The 22,041-nt window shown below is 40.6% G+C and overlaps 1 protein-coding gene across 7 annotated transcripts in view; it reads right to left on the bottom strand.

Annotated features, from left to right (window-relative positions):
• The window catches only part of LOC102490674 (uncharacterized), a 321,768-nt gene that overhangs the window by 155,403 nt on the left and 144,324 nt on the right, over positions 1-22,041 (bottom strand). For 6 of the 7 annotated variants that reach the window (XR_003550981.1, XR_335913.2, XR_335912.2 and 3 more), the window contains one exon: positions 293-428. The gene's annotated coding sequence lies outside the window, so the exon portion shown is untranslated. Of the gene's footprint in view, positions 1-292; positions 429-2,090; positions 2,154-22,041 lie in introns of those variants that run through there. The other variant, XR_335916.1, reaches the window with a different exon arrangement.

Raw genomic sequence — 22,041 nt, forward strand, 5'->3', positions numbered from 1 at the left:
CTATCCCAATTGTCACCTATATAAACATATGCACTCTTCATGCTTTAATTTATTGTTGCTTCCTCCAGATTTCTTCCCTAGTAGCCCAGAAGATGGGTTCTCCTGTGAGAGGTCCTTACACTGTCCTGTTCTGATACTTCGTGGCACTTATTCCAATTATATTTATCTAGTTATTTTAATTGTTTTTTGTCTGACTGCACCTAAAAAAAAATCTCCGTGAGTGCAAGACCCAAGTCTTTCTTGCTCCCTGCTCTACTGTCAACACCTAGCACAGTGCCTAAAACATACTCACCCAGTAAATACTGTTGAATCAGGGCCAATGTATCCATATTTGGTTGTTCAGGTTGGATAAGGCTCAATTCCAAGGGCACCATCTACATAGATGGTGATATAAATAGTGCCGCCTAGAGATGCACAACACAGCAGCCCTGTATTGAATGAAAGGATGAATAAATAAATGAGTGAATGAAATAGTTGGTCATTAGAACAGAATTGCTTCATTAGGGAAAACTATATTTCATGTCTAGTCTTTCTTAAAAACTACAAAATCCAACATGATTGTTATGCCTTCATATATGTCACACAGAAGCGGTTATTTTGGCATTTTATGTATTCTGGATAAGATCTCTTTTGCCCTTACTTGAATTCCATATATACTTTTTCACAGTCTTTAACTTGATCCACAATCCTCCAAGTACCAGTATAAAGTCCCACTTTGACTTTTTAATTGTACAGGGATCTCATTTTTGACTTGCAGGTGAAAAAGAGCTGAAATTGCATTCCACTTGTGAGCCAAAGTACATTTTTAATATGGTATTTTTATTCAATGGAACCCCTGAGTAATACCTGCAATGTATTATAATATGCTGGTAAATTATATACAATCACCAGGGGAGGGAAAAAAAGACATCCAAAGAAAGGTACAGATCATGGTGCTAAGAGCTGGATTCGCTGACACGGGGGATTTCAGATACCTGGGTGTCTACCAGAAACAATAAGTCTCAGCCATGATGCCAATCTCCAAATCTTACCACACAGCTAAATTCAATATCTGACTCCAGACTTCTATGCAGCAGAAATTGATCTATGAATATTAATAATGCCATTTATTAATAAACTCATAAAGGGCAGCAGCTTATGAGACAAAATGAGAATTCTTCTACATGCATGTGGGCTGACTGAACCCTGGTTTCTTAGGACCAAGAGTCACACCATCATCCTAGTATAATCTCGCCAATGGCAAGACTGATGCCTTGAATTTGTTTTTATATCTCACTGACACATACTTGACAGTGCCTTACACCAACAGATCCTAACATTTTTGACACCAGGGACCAGTTTCTTGGAAGACAATTTTTCCATGGGTCAGGAGACAGGGATGGGGAGGATTTGGACTTAAAGCCTGACACTAGATGCAGCTCTACAATTGAAGTACATCGATTCTCTTTCCACTATAAAGCCTGCCACGGAATGCAACTTAATTGCCACTTGTCACTCAATGATAGTGCATTGATGTGAGTCTGAAAACAATTGATTTATGACAGCCCCTGTGCAATCAAACCTTTCTACGACTGTTAATCAGTATTTGCAGCTGCTCCCGAGTGATAATATCACTAACACAACTTCATTTCAGATCAACAGACATTAGATTCTTTTTTATTTTTGAAGAGGTTTTTGCTATAGGGCATGTGCACTTGCCAGACAGACAGAGAGAGACAGAGAGACAGAAAGTGAAAAGTCACCCCCTGGGAGGATGGCCCACCGCAATTCCTTCTCCTCCATTCTTCTCTCAGGATCTTGGGCATGCAAGCACACATGCCCAGAGTGAGTTTAAGCCACCAAGTCCGGGACTCGAAATGCGCTCGACTACGTGGGAGTTCAGTGACATAGCCATTACGATAACTGCTGGTCCCGACATTAGGTTCTTATAAAGAGTGTACAACCTAGATACCTCACATATATAGTTCATAATAGGACTCATGTTCCTACGAGAATCTAATGCCATCGCTAACCTGACAGGAGAAGGAGCTAAAGCAGTATTGAGAGAAATGGGGAGTGGCTATAAATACAAATGAACCTTTGCTGCTTACCTGCTGTTCACCTTCTGTTATGTAGATTGGTTCCTAACAGGCCATAGGCTGCCAGCTGGGGACCCCTGCCTTACCTAAAGGGTTTACAGGTATTGATATTCATAGGATGAATGAGTAAAACTATTAAACAGGACAACTTAAGTCAGACTTAATATTTCACACTGCTCCAAAACATACTGCACTGATTCCTCAAACTAAGAGTAAGTCAAGTTTGAGTAAGGCTAGTTTCTCATCTGGATTTGACCCCTGAAATGGTTGATGCGATAACATGCCACCAAAAACATCTTCCAGAATAAAGACTGCACTCTCACAGCTATTGGGGTCTAACAATAGACAAAATCTTACCTGTCAACCCTCTTTGCAAAAAGATTCTGTCAGAGAGAGCTGCCTTGTCCTTCTAAGAGTGTTGCAGCCAATAACTGGTCAACCCTTGTGTATAAATTTAGACCCCTCTCTCCAACTCAGGACAATGCTGAAAGCTACCCCAGCTCCAGAACTTTCCATGAGGTCTGCTGAGGCCTTTGTTTGAGTCTGCAATGCAGCCCACCTTCTCCCTCTGCCCATTCTGTTCTGGATCATTCCCATCCATAGTATGCTGTAATAAATTTTACTGCATACTAATGTTTGTCCTAAAGTTTGCTTCCCAAGGAATATAACCTATACCTCATGCCTCTATGTGTCAACAAAATTAAACACAAAGGAATTGATTCAAGGGATATTTTTCCACATTAAAACAATTAAGAGTAATAAATGATATTATTTGAGAAAGCAACTAGATCTTGGTAGCAGCTACACCAGAGGATTGGATTCATATAATGCCAGAAGCAACTGGCAACATTCTCATGCATCATATGAGAATCCCGCTCCTAAGACCACATCAGGAATTTAGAAATTGATAGTGGTGAACTCAAGCGCACCCTTAATTATAGGCAGCATCAGAGTTCTTGCATTTTTAACTTCCTAAAAACCATTTTCTCTTCACTGTCTGGTTGTTTTTTATATGTAATTCCCAAAAATATGCACCAACAAGATGACCCTATAAGAAATCTCCAACGCATTGAGGATTACAAAGTCAAGTTTCCCCTTATAACTATTACAATGAGATATAATTATTGATGATACTCTAGTATACTTAAAAAATCTATTCTAAAAATTGATGATGCTCTTCTCTAGGACTCAGGAAACTATAGGCCAAGGTAGGAGTCTGGGGCACTGTAGGCAGAATCCAGCCACATCCGTTCATTTTTAGGTTGTCTATAGCTGTGCTCATGCTGCAGGAGTCAAGCCGAGTAGCTGTGACAAAGGCTGTGTAGTCAACAAAACTCTAAAATACTTACACTTACAATATGGTCCATCATAGAAAAACTGTCCTGGCCCCGACACTAATACAGTAACTGTTTGTGATCTCGATTTGGTAATAAGTGAATCTAGAAGAATTTGTTGAAGCGGGCCACTATATGTGTACATGCAAATTTTAAAAAGGAGAAGGAGGGGGAGGAAGAAGAAGAGAAGGAGAAGAAGAAGAATTATTATCTCTGGGCATTGAGATTAGAGGCAATTTTTGTATTTTTGCTTTGTTCTGCATTTTTCACAGGACACATATATTGCTTTTGTGATAAGAAAGCCAATAAATACTATTTACGTGGAAAAATACTGTTCTTTTGATTTGTACCATGTTATTTATGTCCTCCTTCTTCACATCCATTTAAGATTTTCTCATTAGCTGGCTGTGTACAAAGCAGTTCTGTAAGTGTGTGCATACTAGAGAAAATTTGTTTCTTAACACTAACACTACCCCATGTCTAAGGAAAATATGTAAATGATACGTTTTGGAAGAACTTGTCTAGCTATTGGATTAGGCATCCAGTTTGGCCATCAGAACTTTTAGAAAAATAACAACAACAGCAGCAGCAGCAACCCTGGGTTGTTTTTGTGACATCTGGCTCCATTTGGTAAGGTTATACACTCTGTGCTAAAAAACACGGTTTATTACGCCTCTGCGTCGTAATGCTTTTAAAATTCTACAATTGGTACAGAAAAATAGCCGCCATTTTCCCAAACCAGACCATTTCTTGGACTATAAAAATAACACAATGGTCATTGGAATTATATATGACCACTTTTGAGCACTTTTCTTCATAAACTGCAAGCCCCAAGCTCAGTGCTTTTTACCAGCAGCCTTTCAACAAGCTGGTGAGAAAGATTTGACCAGCCGATTTTTCACATGAGGAAACTAAGCTCCAGGCAGTTGGATAGGTGGCCAAAAGGTCACCAGTAAAAGCACGGCTTAGCCAGAAGGCAAGCCACTACTCTCTGACTACAGAGTACTAAGTCCCTGCTCGCTAAGCGTCACTGTCTTCTAACCATGTATGATTTTATCCCTAACGCTTGTCTCAATGGAAGTTCATAGCTGGCACTCAAGAAATATTTGCAGAATGACAAAAGGAGGATGCTTTTGAACCTGTTAAAGAAGGACTGAGAAGTCTGGCCTAGTAGCCTGACCTGATAATGGTTAAGGGAACTGGGTCCTACGTGATGGACTGTGGTTTCAGTCCTGGCCCTGGTGGCATGAAAAACATGCTAGGCATGTGTGTGTGTGTGTGTGTGTGTGGGTGTGTGTGCGTGCCTAAAATCCCGAAATGATGTAGAAACAGAGGGAAAAAGATAGTGGCATGACTACATGACTACACCCCATTTGAGGGTACTTTGTCCTCTCTCTGTGAGCACAGGTGCCCTTAGGCGATTAGAAAAAAAAATGTTTTAACTGTTGGGAAATCATAATTTTTACATGTCAACTTAAGCTATTTCACATTGTGTGTGTGTGTGTGTGTGTGTGTGTGTGTGTTTGAAGAGGTTTTTTTCTAATGGGCGCATGCAGTCACCAGACAGACAGAGACAGAGACAGAGAGACAGAAAGCAAGAAATCACCCCCCAGGGGTAATGGCCACATTGCAGTCCCTTCTTCTCCATTCTCCTTTCAGGATCTTGGGCACGCACACACACATTCCTGGTGTGAGTTTTATAAGCCACCGGGCCCAGGACTCGAACCGTGGTCAACTACATGGGAGTCCAGTGACATAGTCATTATGCTAACTGCTGGTCCCTCACATAATGCTTTTCATCTCTGATATAAAACAGTAACAGACCAATTCTGTACATGACACCAAAACACTTCTTATTTTAAATGACTTCAGGAAAGTTATTGGTTTAAACATGTTTTAAGTCCAAATTGTTTTATTTATTCCAATAAATGTAAAATTTTATGTAGAAGTCATGTTTTCTGATTCCCATACTTAGCCTGATATCACATTAATGTCACAAAGGAAATATCAGAACGTGCTTCGTGTTTCTTTTTGTTCCTACTTTCTTAGGTGCTTAGGAGTGATGTATCTGCCCATGGGAAGGCTGCTTTGAACTGGTCTTGTTGTTTTTTGTCTTTCTACTATTTAAGTTAGAGCAAGTATACTGTATTTCTGACTTAGCAATAATGGATCTGTGTAGATGCTGGAAAATGTATATATTCATCAGAGATCCTTCCCAGTATTAAATCAAAATAGAACAGGCTGTGACAGTTTGGAATTAATATTACTCAGCTGTACCAAAAGAGAAGTCCATAATTGCCAAACACTTCTAGTTTAAGTGAGAAGTGATCTTTCGTAGTCTTTCATTATGCACTAATATAAAGAGAAAATAAAATTTGCTTTGGAGCTAAAAATCTAAAAGGTGATCATTTCTCCTAAAATCATGGCAATTTGCATTTCTACTTAAAATATTCTAATAGATTAACAAAAAATAGAAACGCTTTTGAGACACAACTGCTAGGCTTGACAACAGGCCAGCAAAGAAGGTTCTTTAACATTAGTTCCATTTTTGAGAAAAGAAACCCTCAGACTCAGAACGTTCAAGAAACTTACCCAATATCATAAAGCCATCAAGGAACAAAACTGGATGTGAATTCAAGTACAAGCAACAGTAGGGTAGGGGTTCTCAGCCTCTGCACTCCTGGCATTGGAGTGCATAATCCTTTGGTCTACAGGGGGAGAGGGGTCTGTGTTGGGCATCCATTATAGATATTTACCAGCATCTCTGACCTCTACTCATTAGATGGCAGTCAGCATTTTTTCCTTTCCCCTAAGTTGGAACAAGAAAAAACGTCTCCAGAAATGGCCAAATTGAAAGGGGAGGGTGGAAGGAGCGGGACAAAATTACCCTGGTTTCAAACCACTGGCACAGAACTCTTGTCAGGCCTGTGTTTTTCTGCCTGCCTTTCAGTACTGCTTGGGATCACCCTTGCAGAATGGGCCCCCAGCAGTCCAGTCTCAGTCTGTGCTCACCCGGGCCTCAGTCAGCCCAGCCTCTCCTTCTTTTTACCCAGGAGGGAAACGCTGAGCACCCACAAGCCAGGATTCCTGGGGAGATGTATGCAAAGCTAAAATTAATAATAAAAAAATAATAATAATGAATTGCCTTACTTTCATTACCAGAAATCTGAGCTAGAACTGAGTCCATGTGCTCAGGGATGAGATTGTTAAAAGGGGAGGAAGGTGGGAATACTTATTTGAGCTTAGAGTACTCGCTATTTCACTTAGAATTAATTTGATGAAGAAATAGAATTGCAAAGTCATCAAAGATGATGGCTTTTCCTTTATGACCCTTGGCAGCAGAACAAAGAGCCTGTTTTTGTGGTTTTTTTGGATTTCCAGAATAAAGGAATAAAAATGTTTAGGTAATGTTTGGATGGTTTAGAGACTGTATGTACATTAGTGATAGGTCAATTAATATCGGAACAGTTCAAAGAAGCAATTATTTTAATTTATAAATCACTTCAGAGGTAGAGCGCTGCCATCCATTAATGTGGTTTCTATAAACGAGAGTGCTCACGGTTCTGAGTGTATGTGTGTGTGCGTTTTTATCCATGTCATTCTATCTGGCTTGAATTTTCCGACCAGATCACATACCTCCATGATTAATGTATTTGTCTCTAAAGCACCGCCAAACACATTCAGCTTTGGACCTGCAATTTGACCCTTGGCTGAGGCCACCTTATTTTTCAAGTTTTCACTATGCTGAAAGATACCACCACGCAATGTTGCTTCCAGAAATGACCTTCTTACATTACTCTCTAAGTGGCAGTCTGTGAGCTAAGACTCCCCAGAGGGTTGCAATGTCTCTTGGTAATCATGCAAAAAAAAAAAAAAAAAAAAAAAAGAAAGAAAGAAAGAAAGGAAAAAAGAAAGGTCCAGAGTGATTTCTGAGCATTGTAGGCTTCTCAGATACTCTGACAGTTGGTGAACAGTCTCCAATTGATGGGCAGCTTTAGAGATTTCCTTTAAAGCCATGCAAAGCATTCCTTTGCTTTGTCTTATTTTTATTTTTAAGTTACTGAGTGACAACCAAGTGCCCCACAGTGCTCAGTACTAGAGGGATGTAAGACAAATGCAATCTGGTGGAGGCAGCAAACTCAGAAACCCGAAATCCCAACATAGACTGCCACAATAGGTCCTGGAGAGGCTCAGACGAGAGAAGGTGTGGTGGTTTGGGAAGCTTCCAGAAGGAGCTGACTCTTCTTCAAACTATAAGGTAAAGGTGTTAGTCTGGTGAGTTAGGGGTAGCAAGTGGGGATGGAGGTGTTTTGGCAGAGGGAAGAGCATGTGCAAAGGCTCAGAGGCAAGAGAGAAATTAATTTCAGAAAACCAAAGAAAAACACCTCAAGTCTAGAGAGGAAGGGAAGTAAGGGACAGCAGGGAAACTAGAAGTATGAGCACAGGCAGGACTGTCAAATGCCTTCTAAGTCATGGTACAGTTTGACTTCAAGGCTAGCTGGCAGCGTGATGGCTAAGGCACTGGACCCTATGTGGCCAAATGTGTAGTTTAGAACAAGATGTGTAGAATATAACAAGAGAAAAGCATCTGGGAGAAGAGCTGAGGGGTTGGGAATGGGAAGGTAGTACATGGCTTATGTCAGTGAGTTACAGGCTGCAAAGAAGCAGCTTACAGATTAGATGATATTTAACAGAAAGACTGAATTTAGTTGAGACTAAACATGCAAGTATATTCCTATTATATAGCCCCCTTCTCCTTTTAGCACTTCAAATACCAAAGACAAAACATGAGACAGTTAAATAATTTACATTTACGACCTTGGTTTCATTGAAATTTTCCAGTATTTATTGAGCACCTACTACATGATAAGGAAACTGCAGCCAACCAGAGACCATTACTGCTTTCGGGGAGCTTTCGTTTTAGTCAGCTACATGCAATCACAGGAAAAGCAAGCACAGGTAACCAGACAGCAGTCAGTGCTATGAAGATGAGAAAATGTGAGGTCATAGAGAAAAAGGACTCTCTGAAAAGGTGACATTTTCGATTGAGACAAGAATAAAAGGAGCCAACTCTGAGAATATTGGGAGGCATTCCAACTGAGGGGGCAGTAGAGGCCTACAGAGAAGGAATGATTATGACTTTTGAGGGAAATAGAGAACCAAGGGAAGAAAACTGTGAAAGGCCTTGTGAACCAGGGTAAGCCCCTTGGGTACTATTCTGAGGGTGGTTTAGATATGAGAGTCCCTTTTGTTTTTCCTCAGTTGACAAATGGCCTATGTGCTCACCAGAGAAGGAAACATACAGAGAAGAAAAGGGAGAAAGCCCCCCGTCCCATGGGGTGTGATCATGCTGTAGTCCCTGTAGTCCCTTCTCTTCCTCGTCTCTATTCTGTGGGAACTTTGGGGGCGCACACACACACAAACACACATACATGTGCCCAACTCTTTTTTTTTTCCCCTCAAGCTGCTGGGTCAGTAACTCAAACCATGGTTCACCATATGGAATCCAGGTCCCTTAACCAGAATGCTACGGAGCCAGCCCAGCCTCATTTCTCATCAAACCTATTTCAATGGGCAGATAAAAATGAAAGTCCTTTGAGTTGTGACTGTGACACATCCTGGTATTCGATGGTAGAAATGTTTTATTTTGAGTTTGTACTTTCTACATCCAGAAGATAAGCCTTTTAGTGCAATGCATTTCATAAGAACAGACCAAGAACCTAACAGCGTTTGATTAAAGTACAAATTATGTATGAATTCCAGGCTCCTAGACCCTGGCAGACTGTCCTAGTCATTTCTGGAAGGAAGAGCAAAACAATGCCCCAAGACAGCCCAACACTCTCATCCAGTTCAGGTGGGACTTGTGTTGTATGTTGGCCACCTGCCTCATCAGTAATTAATTCAGCTCTTTAATCACACAGTGTTTAGGCAACTGAAGTAACAAGTAACGAGGAGAAAATCATCCACAGGAATGTGGATGTTCCAAGAACCCCCTTGGGCATTGCCAGCTCTCCCCCTGCCCCAGGATGATAGCAAGAGCATGATTTACAGGCAGACACATTAGGGTGCCCACTTGGGTTCCATTCGCTCCTGGCTGTGTGGCCTCAGGAAGCCACTAGGTAAGTGTAATGCTGAGAACACCTCCTGGAGTAACTTTCCATGGCTCAGCCTCAGTTTCCTGAGTCTGTGCAATGAGATCAGAACACTTATGTACGACTCTGATGAGAAAAAACTCAAGAAGCTATTATACTCTCCAAAGAGTAATTTTCTCACTTAATTTACACAGCAGCTTTGCTCCATTGGGTTCCACTATTTTTTTTGCAGAATATCAGGCTTTAAAGCCTCCAAAGAGAACGTTGATATTTTTTTCTGCAGCTACCCTCTTCAACCAGAAATGAAAGCAGAATGCTATTAATTTGGCTTCATTTTATCATCACCAAAGGGTAGAAGTTAATCAAGGCCCTGTTTATAAAAAAGAAAACTGGAGATTTTCTTTCTGATGAAAGACTTACCTAAAGGCTGTTGTTTGTTATTGCAGTAATACCAGTGTCTAGTAAAATTTAAAAACACAAAATCAGGGAGTGGAGCAGGAGGAGTCTGAGAGGAAGAATTCTTAGAGAAATTAAATTATATTTGGCTCATCTTTAACAAGTTACATCATATTGTTATGAAAACATTATTACAAAACATGTGGATATACCATTAAAATTATTTTTTTATTCCAATGGCATTATTTCATCACATTAAAATCAAGATTGTTTAAGACTACCATGGCAGATATCTTAATAGCTTTCTACTTTGAACTTCATTTCTTTTGAAAGTTTTCAGAGCGGTTTTGTTTTTTTGGGTGTTTGTTTTGTTTTGTTTTGAGGGGGGAGGAGTAAATTTCAGCATGAACACCTTCCACCTTTTCCTTCTAAAGTTGTATTTCATGGTAGCTAATCTTAGTAAACTGAGGCAGTGGGATGCTAACAGGTGGGGATTTGCTTTGCTCTTAACAGACATCACTTCACAAGATTTGAAGATGGAGGGCCTTGCTGTGGTGAATGAGGCCCTGTTTGGTTCTAATAGACCTTGGGCCCTGGCTAACTCGAAGGCCCAGACAAGAGAACAACGACATGGCTACACCCTGTCAGAAATACTTCTCTCTCACTCTTGCTCTCTCTCTCTCTTTCCCAAGCTCTCTCTCTCTCATTTTTAAAAGAAGGGGGAGGGAGGTAGGGCAGCCGGTGCTGCAGTAATGATGATGGCTCTGCCACACTGGAGTCTTGGGAAGGTCCTCCTTTGGTTACACATTATCTGGGCTGGCTAAGGCTAGGAGGGGATCACAGCAGGAAGACCCTGTTGGGGGTGTTTCTCTCTCTGTCATGGAAAAATCGAATGAATACACTTAAAAAGGAAGAGGAGGAGGAGAAAGGCAAGAGGGATGGGGAGGGGAAGAGAAGGAGGAGAAAAGGAAGTTGTATAGTTGGCATCTTGGGCTCTGGAATTAGAAAGGCTGAAGCTCAAGGCTTAACTCCTTGCACTTGGATCTGGAGGACAGATTGTATATTATCTCTAAGCCTCAGTCTCCTTATTTGTAAAGTGAGGATAGTAACAGTAGTATTTACCTTGTAAGTTGTCATTAGATTTAAATATCAGGTTGTTGGAAAAGTCATAATGCATTTTTACATAGAAAAACATGTGATAACTTTTCTGATGCCCCAATATTATAAGCCTCATAACAATACTTAGAATAGAATCTGGTAAGTAGTAAGAATTGGAAAAGGACATTGGGCCAGCTGGTGGCATGGTGGTTAAGGTGGCTGGGTCCCCCATGGCAAACTACACTGTTTGATGCTTAAAAAATATACCAGGCACATGTGAGTGTGCCCCAAATCTCAAAAGGAGAATGAAAGAGAAGGGATTGCAGGTGGCCATCCCCACTGGGGGTAGCTTTCTTCCTGTCACTGGCGAGCACACACAACCTATAGCAAAATTTCTTTAAAAAGAAAAGAAAAAAATTAAACATTGTTAACACCAGCTAACTGTGTTAATTTTATCAGGTTACTTTACCAACATGGACTCTAAATTCCTCCTTTGTAAAATAGAGGATTAGGACTAAATCTAGTATTTTCCAAATTTAATCTGTCTTATCCAGCCTTCAAATTTTTTGCTGTTTTTTGGGGGGGAGAAATATCTCTGCAATGTAGTATTGAAAAAGATAAATTATACAGAGATACTTAGTATATCTGTTTAAGTCTAAACATTTAAAGTAAACTTGTAATTTAACATAGATACATTGCCACTAAACAGTACAAAATATCATATTACCTATTCTTTTTTATTCCCCCTCCGCTCCCCCCACCCCCCAGCCATGGGCACATTACAATCCTTTGTCCTTTGTTTCTCTGTTTCATCAGTATTTGGGCATGCATACTCATGTCTGGTCTGTTTTCTATGTTGCAGAGACAGGGACTTGAACTCCATTTCACTGTGTTGGATCCAATTCCCAATACACAGCATTTAATAACCATTGTACTACAGGGCCAGCCCTCACATTACCCATTCTTCTATGTTATTATAGGAAATCTCATCACTAGGGGATTGGCTCATCTGGGCATTCTGCCTGTTCGCAAAAGATTCTCAGTACTCTGTATACATCAGGCTGATCTGAAGCAATAATAGCTAGTTATCATTTTGTTTCAAATATACATTAATATAAATACATTATCTATAAAATCAATAGGTAAAAGTAATAGCTGAGAACACATACCCTTGAGTCAATAAACAGCCAACTTTCAAATGCTAGTTCTGGCACTTACTAATTTTATGATGGTGGGCAAGCTATTAAGTATCTCTGGGTATCAGTTTCCTCATCTGCAAAACTGGGATAATAGAAGTGTCTTCTCAGAGTATTATAGTGAGATTTTTAAATGAGTTGATAGATGTAAAGTGCTTAGAACAGTGCCTGGCGCCAGCCCCCAAAAGCGAGCTATGCTTTACCAACAAAGGCAAATGCATCATACTTCAGTGAACACTGTCTTGGATCGTCTCTGTGTTCTATTTTGGCTCTGATGTCTGTAAGGAGTGGAGATGTGGATTTGGGTCCTAATTCTCTATACATGGAATAGACATTTAATGTGCCTGGCTCAGATTTTTTTCTCCTATAAAATTATGATCCTGTCTCCCTCTAGGTACTTCGTAAGTAAGAAGGTCTAGTATGCAAAATGGACCTGCATTAGAACACCTTTAACTCCCCCAATACTTGACAATAAAAGATGCTATTGTTGACATGTGGCCTTGCGAATCTTCAGCCTGAGCAGGGAATCAATGTGAGAACCAAATGTTGGCTAGTGACTCTCCACTGCTTATACAAAATCACTAGGGAAAAGAAAGTCATTTCTCTTGCTATGGCTTTCCCTTCAAGAACACTGAAGAAAATTAGATATAACGTGAATTCCACATGTCCAGATATATTACTATCCCATTTGGTCATAAAAATATAAGTCTCTGTGGTCTGCCATGTTTGAAACCAAATCATTTATATCTCAGACGCAAATCCTCCCTCTAAATCTTCACACACCTGCACCATGTTGACATCTAAAATAAGCAGGCTTCATTGAAACATGTGAGATTTCTGTCCAAAAGAGGATAAGGGAAACTGTGTACCCAGAGATGGAAGTTAAACCTGCAGACAAGAGAGTGTGGCAAATAAGAGTTCAGCCTTAGCATGTATTGGGGGAAATTCAAGGAGACAAATCTAGTGTTAGAATGACTCAAGTAGAATTATTACGTGCTTAATGATTATGTCTCACTTGAGAAAGTTTTTGTAAATCACAGTGCACTAGTAATTACACTCTCAGACACTCTGCAGCAGGTTTTAATAGACCACAGAACCCTGGTCCCTTTCAGCTTGAATGTGGTCAGGTTTCACTCTGGATAATAGACAAGTTCGTGTATCTGAACTACAAGTGGGTGGACAAAGTTAAACTAAGGCAGCAAAAAGAGGTGATATGGAGTGAAGCCAAATGCAGGGCAAGTTGTTTTATCCAACACTGGTCTGGTTTAGTTTGAACAGAGATGCTCCAAGAGCATATCTATCACCTGGTTGACTGCCTTGGGTCAATAATTTCCTCATCAGAGATAACCAAAGTCTCCAGAATCTACTTACATGTTTCCCAGAATGAATTTACCATGATTGTGGTTATAATCTGTCTGTTCCTGACAAAATGTGGTAATATTTTACATGGGGAAACTATAATCTGTATTACATGCTATTAAATTAAAATCAATCCACTTGGCTTCATACTGGGTTATGACTGGTAGAATGCAGAGTGTGCAATACCCCCCTTCAATACTTTCTTTTCTAGATTGATTCCATCTTACTGACCTGGGTTAGGTTATTAACTGCAGTGAGTTTATCTTTTAATTACACTGCGTCTTTTCATCCTCCTTTCTGAGATGATCTTTACTCCTCCCACCCTGCCTATGCCTGGGCAGGTGAGAGAGACTGTGAGGTATTCTCAGCAGGTGTCAGGTCCTTGACTGAGTTTGGTTATTCAGAGCTACCCATACCACCCTGCAAATGAAATCCTATTTTCCTTTAAGTAAGCAAAGAAGTCTGTAAGTCTATTTCTGTATCTTGCACCCAAACAACCCTAACCTACAAAACTAACCAAAATGTCACATATATACATGTATTTTACATAAGTGTGTGTGTATGTGTGTATATATTAGGTATATACATTATTGATTGAGAATTTATCATGCTAATCACTATTCTATGCTCATAACACATAGTTATTCTTTTACACTTACACGTTTATAGAAACGCCTCTTTCTGCCCACTCTTCAGTACTTCCATCCCTATTCCTTATTCTATTTTTTTTTTCTGCTTTTCAAATGCATTTAGCTCTTTCCAACATATCTTATGATTTTCTTATTAGGTTTATTGTTTATTCATCTCCCCCACTGGAATATAACTCAATGATACATTTCAAATCCCTAGGACAGTTTCTGACACACAGCAGGTACTCAATACATGTGTTTAATTAATTAGCCTATTAACTAACAAGCTACATGCTATCATTTGGTTTCTTATGAATACTCCTTTAAACCCACAAGGTCTTCTGACTCACCTTGCAGGACCTGCATAGGTAAAATTGTTCCCCTCTCAAAAGCTTTTTAAGTATAGGTTAGATTTTCACATTTGTGCTCTTGCCTAACTATGGGGGACTAGATCATATGACCTCCTGAGAGCTGTCTGGCCCTTGACATTCTAATTCAATTCCACTTAAATGTCCTAAAAGTAATTTGTGGAGAAATTCTTTTCCTTCTCCTCACCCCGCTGGAGTGCACATTTATCTAATTATTTCCTTGGTAGATTGACCTAGCTTTAAAGGCGCACTGTGTCAGCTCTCCTGCATTCTCTCTAAGCACTCACTTTATAAAGCTAAGAGACTAAAGACTCAGCTCTCTAGGGAATTAAATTGCATTCAAATAAGATTAAGGATTTTTGACTCACAAAAGCAAGGACAATCAGAGGCTAACTAAGAAGAAGCAATTGTTCAGCAAACTAATCTAGACATGTTATTCACAAAGGGACTTTCACAATTGGTCAGGGAAGAGGAAAGTCTGGGAAGAAGGATAGGCTGGACTGAGTTAGAGGAGCCTTCCTCCTCCTTGGGATGAAACACTGCCCTCACTTCCTAGATGGTGAACATGGTTAGTTTCTAAATTCAGTTGATTGTGGTCCATTACCCTATCCCGAAATCAGTGAAAGCCTTAAACTAGATCTTGAAAGTCAGGTGTGGGTGGTTCCCCTAAGGGGGAGCACTGGATTGGTGAAGTGGTGGCAGGAGAAGCAGTGCTCCTGCGGATGTCTGTCTGTCTGTTAGCCCTTGGTTTGGAGCAGGTTTTGCTTAACTTTTTATGGGGCATGATCTCCTCTCAGAATGTGCTAAAATGCATAAAATAGGGCCCATAGCCTAGTGGTTAAGGGAGCCACATCCCACATGAACAACTGTGGTTCAAGTCCTGATCTCAGTGGTTTGGAAAACATACTGGACACTTGTGCATGCATGTCCCAAATCCCGACAAGATGGAGAAATGAAGGAGAAGGAATTGTGGTCTGACCACATTTCACTAGGAGGTGGTTCCCTCAGGCTCGCCCCACCCAATACACGTGACCTCTGGCAGTTAAAAAACACATAAAGGGCATAAAAAAACTAATTATATTGAAATACATTTGTTAAAAGAGGTATTTTTCAAAATCTGGTCAGTAATACATGTATTGATGAACACATTAAATATCAAGATTAGCAATAAGTCTGATAATTACCATAATTTTGTTTTATTTATTTATTTATTGGAGAGGTTTTTGCTATAGGGCATGTGCGCTCACCAGAAAGACAGAGACAGAGAAACAGAAAGTGAGAAATCACCTCCCAGGGGGGACGGCCACACCGCAGTCCCTTCTCCTTTATTCTCCTCTCAGGATCTTTGGCACACACTCACATGCGCCCGGCATGAGTTTAAGCCACTGGGTCCGGGACTCGAACCACAGTCAACTACATGGGAGTCCAGCGACATAGCCATTACACCAACTGCTGGTGCCTGATAATTATCATAATTTTAAAGTTATGATAGTTTGAAGTATCTCAACAACTGCAATATGATAAGAAAATATCAGAAATAATAGGTTATAGGTACAGCTAATAACACTGTGGTTTGTTGCTTATATTCTTATTTAAAGGAAATAATAAATTTCACTTTGATGTAAATAAAAATAGTGACATAACCTTTTTCTCATTCAAGTTCTTGAACATTCCCCAACTTCCACCCTAGAGTGAGAACTGCTGGTGTAGAGATCAGAGTTTAAGAGTCCCTGTAGCCTCTTCACTGGACAGTATGTCTGACTTCACCGTGAGATGTTTGTGCTTGCCGACATTTATTCTGACTATTCCCAGTCCACTAAGAAAATGTTCTGTTTGCCTCAGGTTAACAATACAAATGCTTGAAAATTTGGAAAAACAGCAGTACCTGCCATGTGTGTTTTATGCATAATGAAAAGACCTCTTTTTTTTTTTTTTTTTTTGAGAGATTTTCACTATAGGGCGCATGCGCTCACCAGACAGACAGAGAGAGACATAGAGACAGAAAGCGAGAAATCACCCCCCAGGGCGGATGGTCACGCCGCAATCCCTTCTCCTCCATTCTCCTCTCGGGATCCTCGGCACGCATGCACATGCGCCCGGCGTGAGTTTTAAGCCACCAAGTCCAGGACGCGACGTGAACCACAGTCGACTATGTGGGAGTCCAGCGACATAGCCATTACACCAACTGCTGGTTCCCATGAAAAGACCTCTTTAGACTGGTGGACAAAGGGCCCTGAGTTGCCATAATGGAGCAGCAAGAGTTCTGGCATTTGGGAGACCAACTTGTTCTGAATAGTCTAGGGCTTCCTTTGTTTTAAAACAAAAAGTCCCACACTCCAGGAACCCTTTGGTCCAAGGCAAACCTAGATGGTCGGTGGGTGCTTTGCTTTATTTTCTTTTTCTTTCTTTCTTTTTAGTTTGCTACAGTGTGCAAACTGTCATGGAGACACAAAGAAAAAGAGAGTGAGAGAAAGTGAGAAATCACCCCTCCTACCCCCAGGGCGAATGGCCCTGCTGCAATCTTATCTCCACTCTCTTCTCAGGATTCTAGGCCTGTATGTACATACACTCGAAGTGATTTTCAAGCCACCAGGTTCAGGCCTTGAACCATGCAGTTAGCCATGTGAGACCCAGCCACCTTAACCTTCATGTCACCTGTTGGCCTGTTGGATTCTTTGGAATCTGAAATAATTGTGAGATCTTGGTCAATTTACTTACCTCCCTGAGCCTCAGCATCTCAATCTCAAAATGGGAATTATAATACCTTTCTGAAAAGGTTGTCATAAGAGTTAAATGAGGTTAGATATATAAAATGCTGAGCATGGTGTCTGTACATTTCTAAACACTCAAGAAATAGTGACTATTATTATCACTGCTACTGGTATTTTATTAACTTTCTTCTCCACCTGACTCTGTCCCCTAGGAAGAGCCTCACCTTCCCGTGTAAATTGCATATAGTCTTTAAGACCCTTCAGAAAGTTTATTTACTCATGTAGAATTTGCTAACATCCCATGCATTCATGAAATAATGTATTAGTTTGAATCACATGAAACAGTTTTGTAGGACAAAAACAGTAAAAAAACCCCAAACAAACAAACAAACAAACAAAAAACTGACAATGCCATACAGTTCAGCCTAATGTATACCAAGGCAAGCATGGAACCTAGCATGCAGGAAGCTGCCCATCAATATGTGCTTACTTTTCTTCCTTAGTGATTCTGATATGCATGGGTTTCTCCTGAATTCATCCCAGAGTTTCAATTAAATTTCAGATTTCATGTCATTACATTCTTTCAATTACAATAATTACTGAATGCTTAAGTAAAATAACTTGTTAACTTGTCACAACCTGAATATAAGACAGCTCACAAGTCAGGAGATAAACTTTTTAGTTTGGGGACTGTGTTCACTCTAAATGCTGTACCTATTATACATCCCTAACTTTTTTGTGTGTGTGTGAGATTTTCACTATAGGGCGCGTGTGCTCGCCAGACAGACAGAGAGAGACATAGAGACAGAAAGCGAGAAATCACCCCCCAGGGGGGATGGTCACGCCGCAATCCCTTCTCCTCCATTCTCCTCTCGGGATCTTGGGCACACACGCACACGCGCCCGGTGTGAGTTTTAAGCCACCAGGTCCAGGACGCGAACCACGGTCGATTATGTGGGAGTCCAGCGACATAGCCATTACGCTAACTGCTGGTTCCCAACATCCCTAACTTTTTGGCAGTGAATAATATACTGCCTTGTGGTTTGTCTTATCTGCATATGTTTAGGCATAATCTCGGCCATTCAGTATTTCACTGTATAGTATCCCTCATACAAAATTCTTAGTATCAGGGTGTTTGAGATTTGGGATTTTTTTTGAATACTTTCATATACATTATGACCTATCTTGGGGATAGTATCCAAATCTAAATATAAAATTCATTTTTGTTTCATATACACCTTACACAACATAGCCTGAAGACAATTTTATACAATATTTGAGTGTTGCATTATTTTGCCTTCCAACCATCACATGAGATCAGGGTGGAATTTTCCCCTTGTAGTATCAGATCAATGTTCAAGAAGTTTCAAGTTTTGAGCATTTTGGATCTTGGGCTTTTGTACTAGGAATGCTCAATCTGTGTAATACCCAGTGTTACAAAGAAACATGTTAAAAGTGTGGATAATTGAAAAGGAGACTTTAAATGTCACAGAAACCAAATGGAAAATCAATATAGCTAAAGGTCTGAGCTCAAAGGCGCATCATTAAGGGGAAAGCCCCTAGCTACTTCTCTGGAACAGCACTGTGCAGTGTGGTAGCCCTTGGGCTCGGGAGATTATTGAGCTCTTTAAATACTCATAAGCTGAATTAAGGTGTGCTGTTAAGTGTAAAATCCACTTAGAGATTCAAAACCTTAGTAGTAAATAGAGGATGTAAAACACAAGGAAGTTCTTCTGCCAGTTTATGGAAAATGCATATGATGAAGAAACAATGCATGGATTTCAAAAACGTTTGCACCGGGTTAGCAGGTGACATGGTGGTTAAGGTGCTGGATTTTCATATGGCTGACAGCAGTTTGAATCCCCGACCCAGAGACTTAGGAATCACACCAGGCGTGTGTGCATGCTCCAAATCCCAAGAGGAGAATAGAGGAGAAAGAATTGTGCCATGGCCATCCCCCCTTGGGGGTGATTTCTCACTTTGCCTCTCTGTCTCTCTCCATCTTTCTCTGGGGAGCACACATGCTCTTTAGCAAAAGAATAATAATAATAATAATAATAATAATAATAATAATAAAATAATTGTTAAAAGTTCAAAGAAAAAACCTGCACAAAATAAACTTACTTAATTCCATTTTTCATTAACTTTTTGAAATACTGTCATATATCATTAATAATTTTTATAGTGGATTACATAGTGAAATGATAAGATCCCAATAGAGTCCCAGTACCACAACCCACCCCCACTTTCAGTCTGCCCCAGGCCATGGGCACTCACCTGCCTGGTGTGCTCAGGGAGGTCTCTGGACACAAACCCAGAACCTTCCCATGTGGCTCAGCCTTGCAGAGCATCATGTTTTACTGCTACACCACTGTCTATCACCAGGACCTTTCATTTTTATTCATATTGTACAGACCATACATGGCTAATTTGCAAGTAAGTGTCTGAGGAACAACCCAAAGGGCTCAATAGCATTCCACTTACTGGGGTGGAAATTTAATCAGTAAACATGACTCCCTTTCTGGGAACTATGGGAAAAGGCCCATTCCTGTTGTATAGAAGCAATGTTCTAGAGTCTTCCTCTCCTGTTATCCACAGGTACCACATCATATAATGTGATACATGCTTTCGTAAAAAATCCGGGCAAAAATAAGCACTAACAATAGTCAAGATTAGAGAGGCAATAAGGTTAGGAGCAGACTACTCAAAATTCACCGACTTTTGTAACCAGAGCAGTAACAAAAATAGTTGGTCTATAGGGACCAGGCTAGCCAGGCAACCTAGTACAGCTGCAGACTACAGTCATGGATCTTAAAATGCACGTCTGCATGCACACGCTTGCACACACACTCACTGATAAAGTGGAAGAGCTGCTGTGCCTTATCTAGGGCAGGGCTGGCAGGCTGAGAGAATGCAGATGCAGGTAGAGCTCTGAGAGGTGGGGATGCCATTGAGGTAGAACGGGGAGAATGAAACCTCCATGAGCTGGGAGTTGAGCAAGCCTGCCAGTGCCCATCTCTAAGAAGAAGCCCCAGGGGTGTGGACTTGAGTTAAAATATTGTGTAAAAGCAACTGAAAGGTCTCCTGCAGCCAAGACAGCCAGCCATGCTGAGGACATTTTCCTTCTTGTGGAAGCTTTCCTGCTAGTCCAGTTCCCCCACTTAAGAAAAAGAACATCACATATGACCCAATATGTCTTCTCATTACACAGACGGCATTCCTCTTTTTATTTGCAGATTGCCTGATTCATATCGTACAGAATCATACCTAGTTATATTTTCTTTGTGCCAACAGTAGTGTTACATACATTATCCCATTTAATATTCACAATACCTTTACCACTTGGTGTTACCATGTGCATTTTAAAGTTACTTACCTCGCTCAAGGATCCCACAACAGGTAAATAGCAGTGGGATTCATGGTAGGTCCGCATAACCAAACTACCCACTTAACCACTCCACTATGTTGCCTGGTCATTATAGGACATTTGGATTATGACATAGGCATCCAGATCCTTTAGCAGATTTTAGAATGAACTTTGCCTAAGCTCACCCTTCATTATGTGTTCCTTGTTCTTTCTGAATTCACTGTTGACTGTTTAGCATTAGTGGAGACAGAGGAAAGGATCCAGGCATAATTGTTCTCTGCAGTAGTTGGGGGGAGTGAAGGTATTTTTCATCATTTAAGATCTCTACTTCTGAGACTATTAGTGGGTTTATTTCCTGTCAGGTATGAACATGAAATTCATTAGGCTGTGAGTTTTCTGTGCTCTGCTAAGGTTTCAAATGGTGAGCCAAGTACAGTGTGTCTCAGCAGAACTCATTATTCACCAACTATCAGATTAGTTACTATCAGAGTTCATAATATGCAAACACCTCTTGAAAGCTAGCAAAAAGTCTGATGGGATAGAGAGTTTCTTGGATGAAATTCAGGACTTGCCTCCCCTCCTGAGATAATCAGTTAATCCAACAGTAGTAGTTATTAGGATATTAAGTATTCCTATAACCATGGGTAAATATCCACTGCCCAAGTCCTCCAAATGCTCCTCTCTACCACCTTAGCTTCCTTGGCGCTCCTCTCATCCCTCCCAAACCTCAGCAGATTTCAGAAACCCAATGTTTAGCTCATAAGGGGGCTACTGTTCTCCAGCTGGCATTCGCTCTCATTGATCAATGCTCTACCATACCCCTTATTAAGTATTTTCCATGCTGCCCTGCCCAACTCTCATTCTACAGCTAGGGAAATTGCTTAACTCCTACGATCTCAGCAGCCCATCTTTCTATTGGTGGGATAGAGAGGATTGAAGGAAGTAAAGAATCAGAAAATAGCTTGACATAGCTGAATGATTCATCTATTTTCTGAGTATAAGGGTATGTATTTCAGGGTCAGGAGTTGGTGTAGTGGTAAAGTCACTGGACTTCCACATGGCTGACCAGGGTTCAAGTCCTGAACCTGATAGCTTGAAACTCATACTGGGTGCATGTGCCATGCCTGCCCAAAATCCCAGGAAGAGAATGGAGGAGAAGGGATTGCAGCATGGCCATTACTCTTGGGGGTGAGTTCTCACTTTCCCTTTCTCTCTGTCTCTCTCCCTCAGTCTCTCTCTCTCCTGTGAGCACATTAAGATCTCTACTTCTGAGACTATTAGTGGGTTTATTTCCTGTCAGGTATGAACATGAAATTCATTAGGCTGTAAGTTTTCTGTGCTCTGCTAAGGTTTCAAATGGTGAGCCAAGTACAGTGTGTCTCAGCAAAAACCTTTGTTTTTTAAATGCGTGGA

Source organism: Tupaia chinensis, unplaced genomic scaffold (genome assembly GCF_000334495.1).
Source record: "Tupaia chinensis unplaced genomic scaffold, TupChi_1.0 Scaffold000569_1, whole genome shotgun sequence".
Classification (NCBI taxonomy): Eukaryota; Metazoa; Chordata; class Mammalia; order Scandentia; family Tupaiidae; genus Tupaia; species Tupaia belangeri.